The following is a 12,504-nucleotide window of genomic DNA, read 5'->3' as shown; positions in this document are numbered from 1 at the left end:
AATAAACTGAAATACCTTAATTATATAAGTATACAGACCCTTGCAATGAGAATCAAATTTGAGATGTTTTTACAACTTGTTTAGAGTCCACCTGTGGTAAATTCAATTGATTGGACATGATTTGGAAAGGCACACGTGTCTATATAAGGTTCCATAGTTGAAGGTGACCAAGAACCTGATGGTCACTCTGACAGAGGTCTAGGGGATGGGAGAACCTTCCAGAAGGACAACCATCTCTGCAACACTCCACCAATCAGGCCTTTATGGTAGAGTGGCCAGACGGAAGCCACTCCTCAGTCAAAGGCACATGACAGCCTGCTTGGAGTTTGCCAAAAGGAACCTAAAAACTCTCAGACCAGGAGAAACCAGATTATCTGGTCTGATGAAGCCAAGATTGAACTCATTGGTCCGAATGCCAAGCCACATGTCTGGAAGAAACTTGGCACCATCCCTATGGTGAAGCATGGTGGTGGCATCATCATGCTGTGGGGATGCTTTTCAGCGGCAGGGACTGGGAGACTAGTCAGGATCGAAGCAAAGATGAATTCTAGAAGGTGATGATCCTTGATGAAAACCTACTCAGGACCTCAAACTGGGGTGAAGGTTCACCTTCCAACAGGACAACAACCGTAAGCACATAACCAATACAATGCAGGAGTCTCTGAATGTCCTTGAGCGGCCCAGACAGAGCCTGGAGTTGGACCCGATCTAACATCTCTGGAGAGACCTGAAAATAGCTGTGCAGCAACTCTCCCCATCCAACCTGACAGAGCTTGAGAGGATCTGCAGAGAAGAATGGGAGAAACTCCCCAAATACAGGTGTGCCAAGCTTGTAGCGTCACACCCAAGAACAATCGATGCTGTAATCGCTGCCAAAGGTGCTTCAACAAAGTACTTTGTACATGTGATATTTCAGTTTAAAAAATGTATTTAATCAATTTTAGAATAAGCCTGTAACGTAACAACATTTGGAAAAAGACAAGGGGTTTGAATACTTTCCGAAGTGACTGTATGTTACATATGCTGCTTCAGTCGTTTTACTAATTGTCTCATCTACCTACCGATAGCTTCAGAGTATCCACAGGGTGGATGGGTGGATTACTTCATATCTGTCCACTAAGGAGTCAAGTGGCTTCAGTTTCAAATTAATTAATTTAACATTTATTTAACCAGTGGCTTCAGTTTCAAATTCATTTATTTAACCAGGACATCTCCTGGAACCAAAATATAGAAAAACCTGGAGGTTCTTGCTGAGAGTTGGGGGGAGGGAGGGGGGGCAATTATAGGTGCTCAGAATACTGGGTTTTATGATCCTGTGTTAACAAAGTGTTTCAAAAAAGTAACATTTGAATGGTAGTGGACATTGAATTTGACTGATTGGAACTCCTGTTTGGATAACATGTAGGAGTATACATTTACGACCCGTACCTTTTGTCTCTATCCTGTTAGCTTTGTTCTCACTCCTTCAGCCTTCTCTGCTCTCATTGGCTAGTGGTGACCTCTGACCCCTCACCTTTCTTTACCCTCTCCTCTTTTGTATTGCTGTCTAGACAAGCCTGGAGTTTCCCTCTGTGTAGCCTGGCCGTGACCGAAGCTTTCATTACAGGTCATCCTCTCAGAGTTGCTTGGTGACCCTGGATCTGGGTTGTTTTCACGACGGCACACCGTAGCAACGGAAAACAAAAAATGAATGTTTCTAATTGGTCAAGTTCAGATATAGCCTCCTCGTTTCACTCAGTTTAAAGATGCTTTCTTCCTATTTGTGCTTACTGAACAAGACCTTGTTTGAGAACGATCTGTCTTTGCCTATAGCCTCATCATGCCACCCTGGTCTTAGTTAAAAGGCCATCATATGGAGATAGATAGAGGAGAGGACCTCTGAGTGCCAGTTATGTACTAATCAGTTGCTCTGTAATGGCTGGAGCCTGCACCCTGTTTCTCTCATTCTCTTTCTTACTCTCTCTCTTTCTCTTTGTATTTCTTTCTCTTTCTCTTTTCGATACACATACACAAAGAAAGAACAGGTGTATGTTAGATGGGCACAGTTCAGGTACGTTATGTCATAGGATGATTCAGGACCATTGGAATGCAATGCTGGACACACTGCACTAGTACCCCCCAACCCCATGCCAACTGATAACGAACCTATCCCAACCTCTCCTCAGCACCCATTCTGACCTACTGAGTCAACACACACTCATTAAGCCACTAATGTGCTTTGGAAAAGAGCATTGGCAAGAGTGAGATTTAGGAGATATATTTAAAGGTACACAACAACTCCTTATATTCATTATCAACCAATCACTCATGGTTCTAATACTTTACGCTGTTTTTCTTTTGGATAAATCAGTACAGAACAACTCGCTTGAGATGTGAGTTTTTGGGGTATAGATGCCCCCTATTGGTACTCTGCCACTCTTGCAGCTAAAGAACCATTATTATTTTCTGCTGATTTCCCAACCTAATGTATAAATTAATTACCACACACATGTTTTGTCTAAAACCATTTTCATAAGAGAAGAAAGCATTTTCCGCCTCTTCTATAGCACCGGCAATTTTCCCAATATATTTCCCAATTCCTAGGTTCTACATTTGGATGAGATTAGGTGAACTTCAATACCTTTATCTATAATTCAAGAACTTGGTTGTCACTCTGTAGATGAACACATCTCAGATGATACCTACAGGCTGTTGGATCTTGGCCTGCATCAAACATTCCTCCCTCCACACACATTCTGCATCAAGGTCATCCAACTCAACCCCAGATATGAGCCGAATAACATCTGTGTCCCAAATGGCACCCTATTTCCTATATAGTGCACTACGCTTGATCAGGCCCCATAGAGCTCTGGTCAAAAGCAGTGCACTGTACAGGGAATATGGTGCCATTTGGCGCAGACTCAGACTGCCCCTGGCATAAAGTAAACAAGACTAATTAGAAGATGGTTTGGGTATAACTATATTCCAGAGTTTAGGTTTGCAGTGGTACGTACACATGTGGATGTATCTCTCTTTTCACCCAGTTTTTATGGAATATTCCAGGCTTCGATCTGCCAAACATACAGTACCAGTCAAAAGTTTGGACACACCTGCTAATTCAAGGATATTTCTTTATTTGTATAATTTTCTACATTGTAGAATAATAGTGAAGACACCAAAACTATGAAATAACACATATGGAATCATGTATTAACAAAAAAAAGTGTTAAACAAATCAAAATATATTTTATATTTGAGATTCTTCAAAGTAGCCACCCTTTGCCTTGATGACAGCTTTGTACACTCTTGGCATTCTCTCAACCAGCTTTATGAGGAATGCTTGAGGAACTCAGTGTGCGGGGGTACAGGTTAGTCGAGGTAATTTGTACATGTAGGTAGGGATGAAGTAACTGTGCATAGATAATAAACAGCGAGTTGCAGCAGTGTATAAAACAAATGGGGGAGGGGGGGTGTCAATGTAAATAGTCCGGTAGCCATTTGTTTAATTGTTCAGCAGTCTATTGGCTTGGGGGTAAAAACAATTAAGGAGCCTTTTGGTCCTTGGCGCTCCGGAACCGCTTGCCGAGCGGTAGCAGAGAAAACAGTCCATGACTAGGGTGACTGGACTCTCTGACAATTTTTTGGGCTTTCCTCTGACAACGGCTATTATTTAGGTCCTGGGTGACAGGAAGCTTGGCCCCAGTGATGTACTAAGCCGTACGCACTACCCTCTGTAGTACTTTACGTTCAGATGCCGAGCAGTTACCATACCAGGTGGTGATGCAACCGGTCAGGATGCTCTCGATGGTGCAGCTGAAGAACTTTTTGAGGATCAAATCAAATCAAATGTATTTATATAGCCCTTCGTACATCCGCTGATATCTCAAAGTGCTATACAGAAACCCAGCCTAAAAAAAACTCCCTAGAAAGGCCAAAACCTAGGAAGAAACCTAGAGAGGAACCAGGCTATGAGGGGTGGCCAGTCCTCTTCAAGCTGTGCCGGGTGGAGATTATAAGAGAACATGGCCTGTTCGGCCCGCCTTTTCCTAGAGTCCACGATCAGCTCCTTTGTCTTGCTCACATTGAGGGAGAGGTTGTTGTCCTGGCACCACACTGCCAGGTCTCTGACCTCCTCCCTATAGGCTGTCTTGTCATTGTAGGTGATCAGGCCTACCACAGTTGTGTGTTCAGCAAACATAATGATGGTGTTGGAGCCAGTTGTGGGTGAACAGGGAGTACAGGAGGGGACTTAGTACACACCCCTGAGGGGAGAACATCCCTGGTAATCCCTAGTCTGATCTGGCGGACTAAACATATGCTTTGTTTGTAAATTATGTCTGGGTTTTGGAGCGTGCCCCTGGCTATCCATAAATACATTTAAAAAACAAGAAAATGGTGCCATCTGGTTTGCTTAACATAAGGAATTGAAATGATTTATACTTTGACTTTTGATACGTAAGTATATTTTAGCAATTACATTTAATTTTGCTACTTAAGTATATTTAAAACCAAATACTTTTAGACTTTTTATTTTATTTTACTGGGTGACTTTCACTTTTACTTGAGTCATTTTCTATTAATAAAAGGTATCTTTACTTTTACTCAAGTATGACAATTGGGTACTTATTCCACCATTGTAATATTGGTACAAGGCCCATTCAGACTGGCCACTGCTCTCCTCCCTCAAACAGATTTTAACACAACAGCTATCTAGTGGGCTGACAGGAACTGAAGTCTGGAGGTGTGGACATAATCTCAGTTACCCTGATGGCACTGCCTCTATGTACACTTTGATGCCGGGCCAAAAATACTTTTCTCACAGTGATACTAAGAAGGGAGGGGTAAAGAGAAAAGAAAAGGACACAATTGTGAAGAATTGGCATATTGTAATGATACTGTATCCAAGAGTTCAACGACTCCTTGTAATTTTATCCTCATACTTCGCACTTCTTTGATTTCTTCCCTGTTTAAACGTTTATTGAGCGTTGCTACTGAGGATTATCTGAGCAAGGTGTTTGTAATGGGTATCTGGAGTGACTAGCGGGTAACTGAGGGTGAGTCAGAGAGAGGCCTTTTGTGTTCTGGTCACAGAGGTAATGAGTAGCTCACAGATAGCTCCCATGCATGTCAACACTATGGCGCAGGCAGCAGACTACGGCTTGTGTCCTAAATGGCACCCTATTCCCTATATAGTGAACTAGTCTAGACCAGGGCCCAGAGGGCACTCAACATCTGGAGAGATTTTAGGGGCCTTAAATGCCCTTTTGATCCTCAAGTATGTGTTCCTCATCTGGGACTTGAACCTCTGGGATCACTAGCCTCTTGTCTCTCTGGCTATACATATTCAAGATAGTGATGTTGTTTTATTGTATACAGCAGAGTAGACCGTATGGTCCTTGCAGCATATCAACATAGATGTAAAAAGGCATGTTTGAAGTAACTGACTAATGTTAGGCATTATTGTTTGGTTTAAAAGAAATGGCGTAACAGTCAACTGAGCATACAAAGTAGACTGGTGTGTCATTAGGGGTATTATTCACACAAAGAGGGATCTCTTAGATTGCCATAAGCGACTGAGAATGGGGGATTTGCTAGGAGGTCTAAAGGTGTGCCCAGCACATCCACTTTGATAGTTAATGACAGTGGATTATTAAAATCACCTCTAGTCGCCCACCAAGAATGGAAGAAATACATAGAAGACGCAGTACTGTAGAAGACAACACGGTACTGTAGAAGACAACACAGTACTGTAGAAGACAACAAGGTACTGTAGAAGACAACACAGTACTGTAGAGGACAACACGGTACTGTAGAAGACAACAAGGTACTGTAGAAGACAACAAGGTACTGTAGAAGACAACAAGGTACTGTAGAAGACAACAAGGTACTGTAGAAGACAACAAGGTACTGTAGAATACAACAAGGTACTGTAGAAGACAACACGGTACTTTAGAAGACAACACGGTACTGTAGAAGACAACGCAGTACTGTAGAGGACAACATGGTACTGTAGAAGACAACAAGGTACTGTAGAAGACAACAAGGTACTGTAGAAGACAACATGGTACTGTAGAAGACAACAAGGTACTGTCAAAGAGGACAACAACAGGTACTACAACAAGGTACTGTCGAAGACAACAAGGTACTGTAGAAGACAACATGGTACTCTAGAAGACAACATGGTACTGTAGAAGACAACAAGGTACTGTAGAAGACAACAAGGTACTGTCAAAGACAACAAGGTACTGTAGAAGACAACATGGTACTCTAGAAGACAACAAGGTACTGTCGAAGACAACAAGAAGACAACAAGGTACAACAACAAGGTACTGAAGACAACAAGGTACTGAAGACAACAAGGTACTGTAGAAGACAACAAGGTACTCTAGAAGACAACAAGGTACTGTCAAAGACAACAAGGTACTGTAGAAGACAACATGGTACTGTAGAAGACAACAAGGTACTGTCGAAGACAACAAGGTACTGTAGAAGACAACATGGTACTCTAGAAGACAACATGGTACTGTAGAGGACAACACGGTACTGTAGAAGACAACAAGGTACTGTAGAAGACAACAAGGTACTGTTGAATACAACAAGGTACTGTAGAAGACAACAAGGTACTGTAGAATACAACAAGGTACTGTAGAAGACAACAAGGTACTTTAGAAGACAACACGGTACTGTAGAAGACAACGCAGTACTGTAGAGGACAACACGGTACTGTAGAAGACAACAAGGTACTGTAGAAGACAACAAGGTACTGTCGAAGACAACAAGGTACTGTAGAGGACAACACAGTACTGTAGAGGACAACACGGTACTGTAGAAGACAACAAGGTACTGTAGAAGGCAACAAGGTACTGTAGAAGACAACAAGGTACTGTAGAAGACAACAAGGTACTGTAGAAGACAACAAGGTACTGTAGAAGACAACAAGGTACTGTAGAAGACAACAAGGTACTGTAGAAGACAACAAGGTACTGTCAAAGACAACAAGGTACTGTAGAAGACAACATGGTACTCTAGAAGACAACAAGGTACTGTCAACAAGGTACTGTCTAAGACAACAAGGTACTGTAGAAGACAACATGGTACTCTAGAAGACAACATGGTACTGTAGAAGACAACAAGGTACTGTAGAAGACAACAAGGACAACAAGGTACTGTAAGAAGACAACAAGGTACTGTAAAGACAACAACAAGGTACTGTAGAAGACAACAAGGTACTGGTACTCAACAAGGTAGAAGACAACAAGGTACTGTCGACAACAAGGTACTGTAAAGACAACAAGGTACTGTAGAAGACAACAAGGTACTGTAGAAGACAACATGGTACTCTAGAAGACAACAAGGTACTGTCTACTGTCGAAGACAACAAGGTACTGTCTAAGACAACAAGGTACTGTAGAAGACAACAAGGTACTGTCAAAGACAACAAGGTACTGTAGAAGACAACAAGGTACTGTCGAAGACAACAAGAAGACAACAAGGTACTGTAGAAGACAACAAGGTACTGTCAAAGACAACAAGGTACTGTAGAAGACAACAAGGTACTCTAGAAGACAACATGGTACTGTCGAAGACAACAAGGTACTGTCGAAGACAACAAGGTACTGTCGAAGACAACAAGGTACTGTAGAAGACAACATTGTACTGTCGAAGACAACAAGGTACTGTAGAAGACAACAACTGTCGAAGACAACAAGGTACTGTCAACAAGGTACTGTAGAAGAAGACAACAAGGTACTGTAGAAGACAACATGGACAACAAGGTACTGTCAGAAGACAACAAGGTACTGTCAAAAGGTACAACAACAAGGTACTGTAGAAGACAACAAGGTACTGTCAACAAGGTACTGTAGAAGACAACAAGGTACTGTACTACTGTCGAAGACAACAGGGTACTGTAGAAGACAACATGGTACTCTAGAAGACAACATGGTACTCTAGAAGACAACAAGGTACTCTAGAAGACAACAAGGTACTGTAGAATACAACAAGGTACTGTAGAAGACAACACGGTACTTTAGAAGACAACATGGTACTCTAGAAGACAACATGGTACTCTAGAAGACAACATGGTACTCTAGAAGACAACAAGGTACTCTAGAAGACAACACAGTACTGTAGAAGACAACACAGTACTGTAGAAGACAACACAGTACTGTAGAAGACAACACGGTACTGTAGAAGACAACATTCACTTCAAAGGCTTCTACCGACACAATTACATGAGGCAAAACATGTTAACAAAAACAGCTCAAGTCAGAAGTAATGTTCTCCTTGCATGGTATTCATTCTAAAGCCTCTAGAGAGAGAGTGTGTGTGTGTGTGTGTGTGTGTGTGTGTGTGTGTGTGTGTGTGTGTGTGTGTGTGTGTGTGTGTGTGTGTGTGTGTGTGTGTGTGTGTGTGTGTGTGTGTGTGTGTGTGTGTGTGTGTGTGTGTGTGTGTGTGTGTGTGTGTGTGTGTGTGTGTGTGTGTGTGTGTGTGTGTGTGTGTGTGTGTGTTTTAGACTATCTTGTACATCCATATTCCAAGGTTTCCCAAACCTTTACTGCACACAACCCCAAATTGACACTGCAAAATGCAGAAGACATTGGGCATTCGGCAGGCTGTCGCAACACACCATGACATGAACGTGCATTCTAGTGTTAGTACTAAAATGTTGTATTCCATACCCATGTGAAGAGAAAAAAGTTCTTAATTTGTTTGATAAAATGACAGAATATCTCAGGCGAGCACATCTCACGGGTACCAGTCTTTTAGCTAATATTCCACTCCTGTTATTTGTCTGCATTTTCACTGGAAAGAAATGTACCAAGAGAACATGAATCACTCAACTGTAGCCCAACAATAATTGACAGCATCCTCGCATTACAAAGCCTTAAGCCAAACGTTTAGGTGCGATCGAGTAGCGTAGCCATTGCGCGAGTGAAGGAATTGACACCAGAGAGACTCCTATAACTTTTCTTGGGTAAAATGTAGACCAAAGTCTGACTTGAGCAAACTGTTGTATTTGCTAGGGAGCTGTCCTTTGAAAAATGTACTTTAAAATCTCATTTGATGACTTGTTCTGTAGCCTAAACAAGTTTAATAAAGGATACAGTTGTTTTAAGGCCTAACTCATATGATGGAAATATTACAGTACGACTACATCACATTGCCATGATAATGCTACTAGACTGTAGCGTCCTGGTTGTCGTAGTGTAGCAAAGTAATCACTCAGATTTTAGAATTGAACCATTTTCTGGAATTCAGAATTCTGGTTGGTATTGTGAAGCACAACATCCACTTTTACATCATAAGATATCATCAAGTGTTCTAAAATCCATGATCAACAAAAACAAAAACAAATTCTGAGATACATTTATTTATTTTCACCTTTATTTAACCAGGTTGGATAGTTGAGAACAAGTTCCCATTTACAATTGTGACCTGGCCAAGATAAAGCAAAGCAGTTTGACACATGCAACAACACAGAGTTACACATGGAATAAACAAACATACAGTCAATAATACAGTAGAAACAGTCTATATACAGTGTGTGCAAATGAAGTAGGATAAGGGAGGTAAGGCAATAAATAGGCCATGGTGGGGAAGTAATTACAATATACCAATTAAACACTGGAATGGTAGATATGCAGAAGGTGAATATGGAAGTAGAAATACTGGGGTGCAAAGGAGCAAGATAAATAAATAAATAAATACAGTATGGGGATGAGGTAGTTGTGTGGGCTATTTACAGATGGGCTACGTACAGGTGCAGTGATCTGTGAGCTGCTCTGACAGCTGGTGCTTAAAGCTAGTGAGGGAGATATGAGTCTCCAGCTTCAGTGATTTTTGCAGTTCGTTCCAGTCATTTGCAGCAGAGAACTGCTATGTTGACTAGTGAGCTGAGATAAGGCGGGGCTTTACCCAGCAGAGACTTGTAGATGACCTGCAGCCAGTGTTTTGGCGGCGAGGGCCAACCAACAAGAGCGTACAGGTCGCAGTGGTGGGTAGTATATGGGGCTTTGGTGACAAAACAGATGGCACTGTGATAGACTGCATCCAATTTATTGAATAGAGTGTAAGAGGCTATTTTGTAAATGAATCGCCAAAGTTGTCATGTTTTGTCATTGATTATCATGCCTTGTCCCTGTTCTTCTCCTTCTATTCGGCTGGTCTTATTAGTTCTTTCCCTCTTTCTATCCCTCTCTCTCCCCCTCCCTCTCTCATGGGTTCCTGCTTTTCCTATTCCCTAATCAATCATTTAGTCTTCCCACACCTGTTCCCGACAAAACAGATGGCACTGTGATAGACTGCATCCAATTTATTGAATAGAGTGTAAGAGGCTATTTTGTAAATGAATCGCCAAAGTCGAGGATCAGTAGGATGATCAGTTTTACGAGGATATGTTTGGCAGCATGAGTGAAGGATGCTTTGTTGCGAAATAGGAAGCTGATTTTAGATTTAATTTGTTTTGCTTAATGTGAGTCTGGAAGGACAGTTTACAGTCAAACCAGACACTTAGGTATTTGTAGTTGTCCACATATTCTAAGTCACAACCGTCCAGAGTACAGGTCCAGAGTAGTGATTCTGGACGTACAGGTGTGGGCAGCGATCGGTTGAATAGCATGCATTTAGTTTTACTTGCATTTAAGAGCAGTTGGAGGCAACAGAAGGAGAGTTGTATGTCATTGAATCTCGTATGGAGGTTAGTTAACACAGTGTCCAAAGAAGGGCCAGAGGTATATAGAATGGTGTCGTCTGCATAGAGGTGGATCAGAGAATCACTAGCAGCAACAGCTACATCATTGATGTATACAGAGAAGAGAGTCGGCCCGAGAATTGAACCCTTTGGCATCCCCATAGAGACTGCTAGAGGTCAGGACAACAGGCCCTCCGATTTGACACACTGAACTCTGTCAGAGATGTAGTTGGTGAACCAGGCGAGGCAATCATTTGAGAAACCAAGGCTGTTGAGTCTGCCGATAAGCATGTGGTGATTGACAGAGTCCAAAGCCTTTGCCAAGTTGATGAATACAGCTGCACAGTAATGTCTCTTATCAATGGCGGTCATGATATCGTTTAGGACCTTGAGCGTGGCTGAGGTGCACCCATGACCAGCTCTGAAACCAGATTGCATAGTGGAGAAGGTACGGTGGGATTCGAAATGGTTGGTAATCTGTTTGTTAATTTGGCTTTGAAGACCTTAGAAAGGCAGGGTAGGATAGATATAGGTCTGTTGCAGTTTGGGTCTAGAGTGTCTCCCCCTTTGAAGAGGGGGATGACCGCGGCAGCTTTCCAATCTTTGGGAATCTCAGACGATTACGAAAGAGAGGTTGAACAGGCTAATAATAGGGGTTGAAACAATTTTGGCAGATTATTTTAGAAAAAGAGGGTCCAGAGTGTCTAGTCCGGCTGATTTGTAGGGGTTGAGATTTTGCAGCTCTTTCAGAACATCAGCTATCTGGATTTGGGTGAAGGAGAAATGGGGAGGCTTGGGCGAGTTGCTGTGGGGGGTGCAAGGCTGTTGATCGGGGTAAGGGTAGCCTGTTGGAAAGCATGACCAGCCGTAGAAAAATGCTTATTGAAATTCTCAATTATAGTGGATTTATCAGTGGTGACAGTGTTTCCTAGCCTCAGTGCAGTGGGTAGCTGGGAGGAGGTGCTCTTATTCTCCATGGACTTTACAGTGTCCCAGAACTCCTTTGAGTTTGTGCTACAGGATGAACATTTCTGCTTGAAAAAGCTAGCCTTAGCTTTCCTAACTGCCTGTGTATATTGGTTCCTAGCTTCCCTGAAAAATTGCATATCACGGGAGGCTATTCGATGCTAATGCAGAACGCCACAGGATGTTTTTGTGCTGGTCGAGGGCAGTCAGGTCTGGAGAGAACCATGGGCTATATCTGTTCCTTGTTCTACATTTTTTTTAATGGGCATGCTGGGCATGCTTATTTAAGATGGTGAGGAAGGCACTTTTAAAGAATAACCAGGTATCCTCTACTAACGGGATGAGGTCAATATCCTTCCAGGATACCCGGGCCTGCTCGCTGAAGTGTTTTAGGGAGCCGTTTGACAGTGATAACGGGTGGTCGTTTGACAGCAGACCCATTACGGATGCAGGCAATGATCACTGAGATCTTGTTTGAAAACAGCAGAGGTGTATTTGGAGGGCAGGTTGGTTAGGATGAAAAAAAAAGTGTATGCAGTCCTATTAGCCAACGTGCAATCATTGGATAACAAAATGGATGAGCTCCGATCAAGACTATTCTACCAACGACATGGATAACATACAGCTGGCTGGGATTTCGGTCCATCGTTAAGATATAACAGCAGCACTGGGTAAGACAAGGTGTGGTGGTCTGTGTCTATTTGTAAATTACATCTGGTACCCAGAATCTAACTTTAAGAAAGCCTCGAGGTTTTGCCCACCTGAGGTAAAGTATCTCATGATAAGCTGTAGACCACACTATTTACCAAGATAGTTTTCATCTATATTTTTCGTAGCTGTCTATTTACCACCACAAACCGATGCTG

The sequence above is a fragment of the Oncorhynchus gorbuscha genome, linkage group LG02 (genome assembly GCF_021184085.1).
Source record: "Oncorhynchus gorbuscha isolate QuinsamMale2020 ecotype Even-year linkage group LG02, OgorEven_v1.0, whole genome shotgun sequence".
In the NCBI taxonomy this organism is placed as follows: domain Eukaryota; kingdom Metazoa; phylum Chordata; class Actinopteri; order Salmoniformes; family Salmonidae; genus Oncorhynchus; species Oncorhynchus gorbuscha.
The sequence above is the reverse complement of the archived record's forward strand: the minus strand, read 5'-3'. Positions refer to the sequence as shown.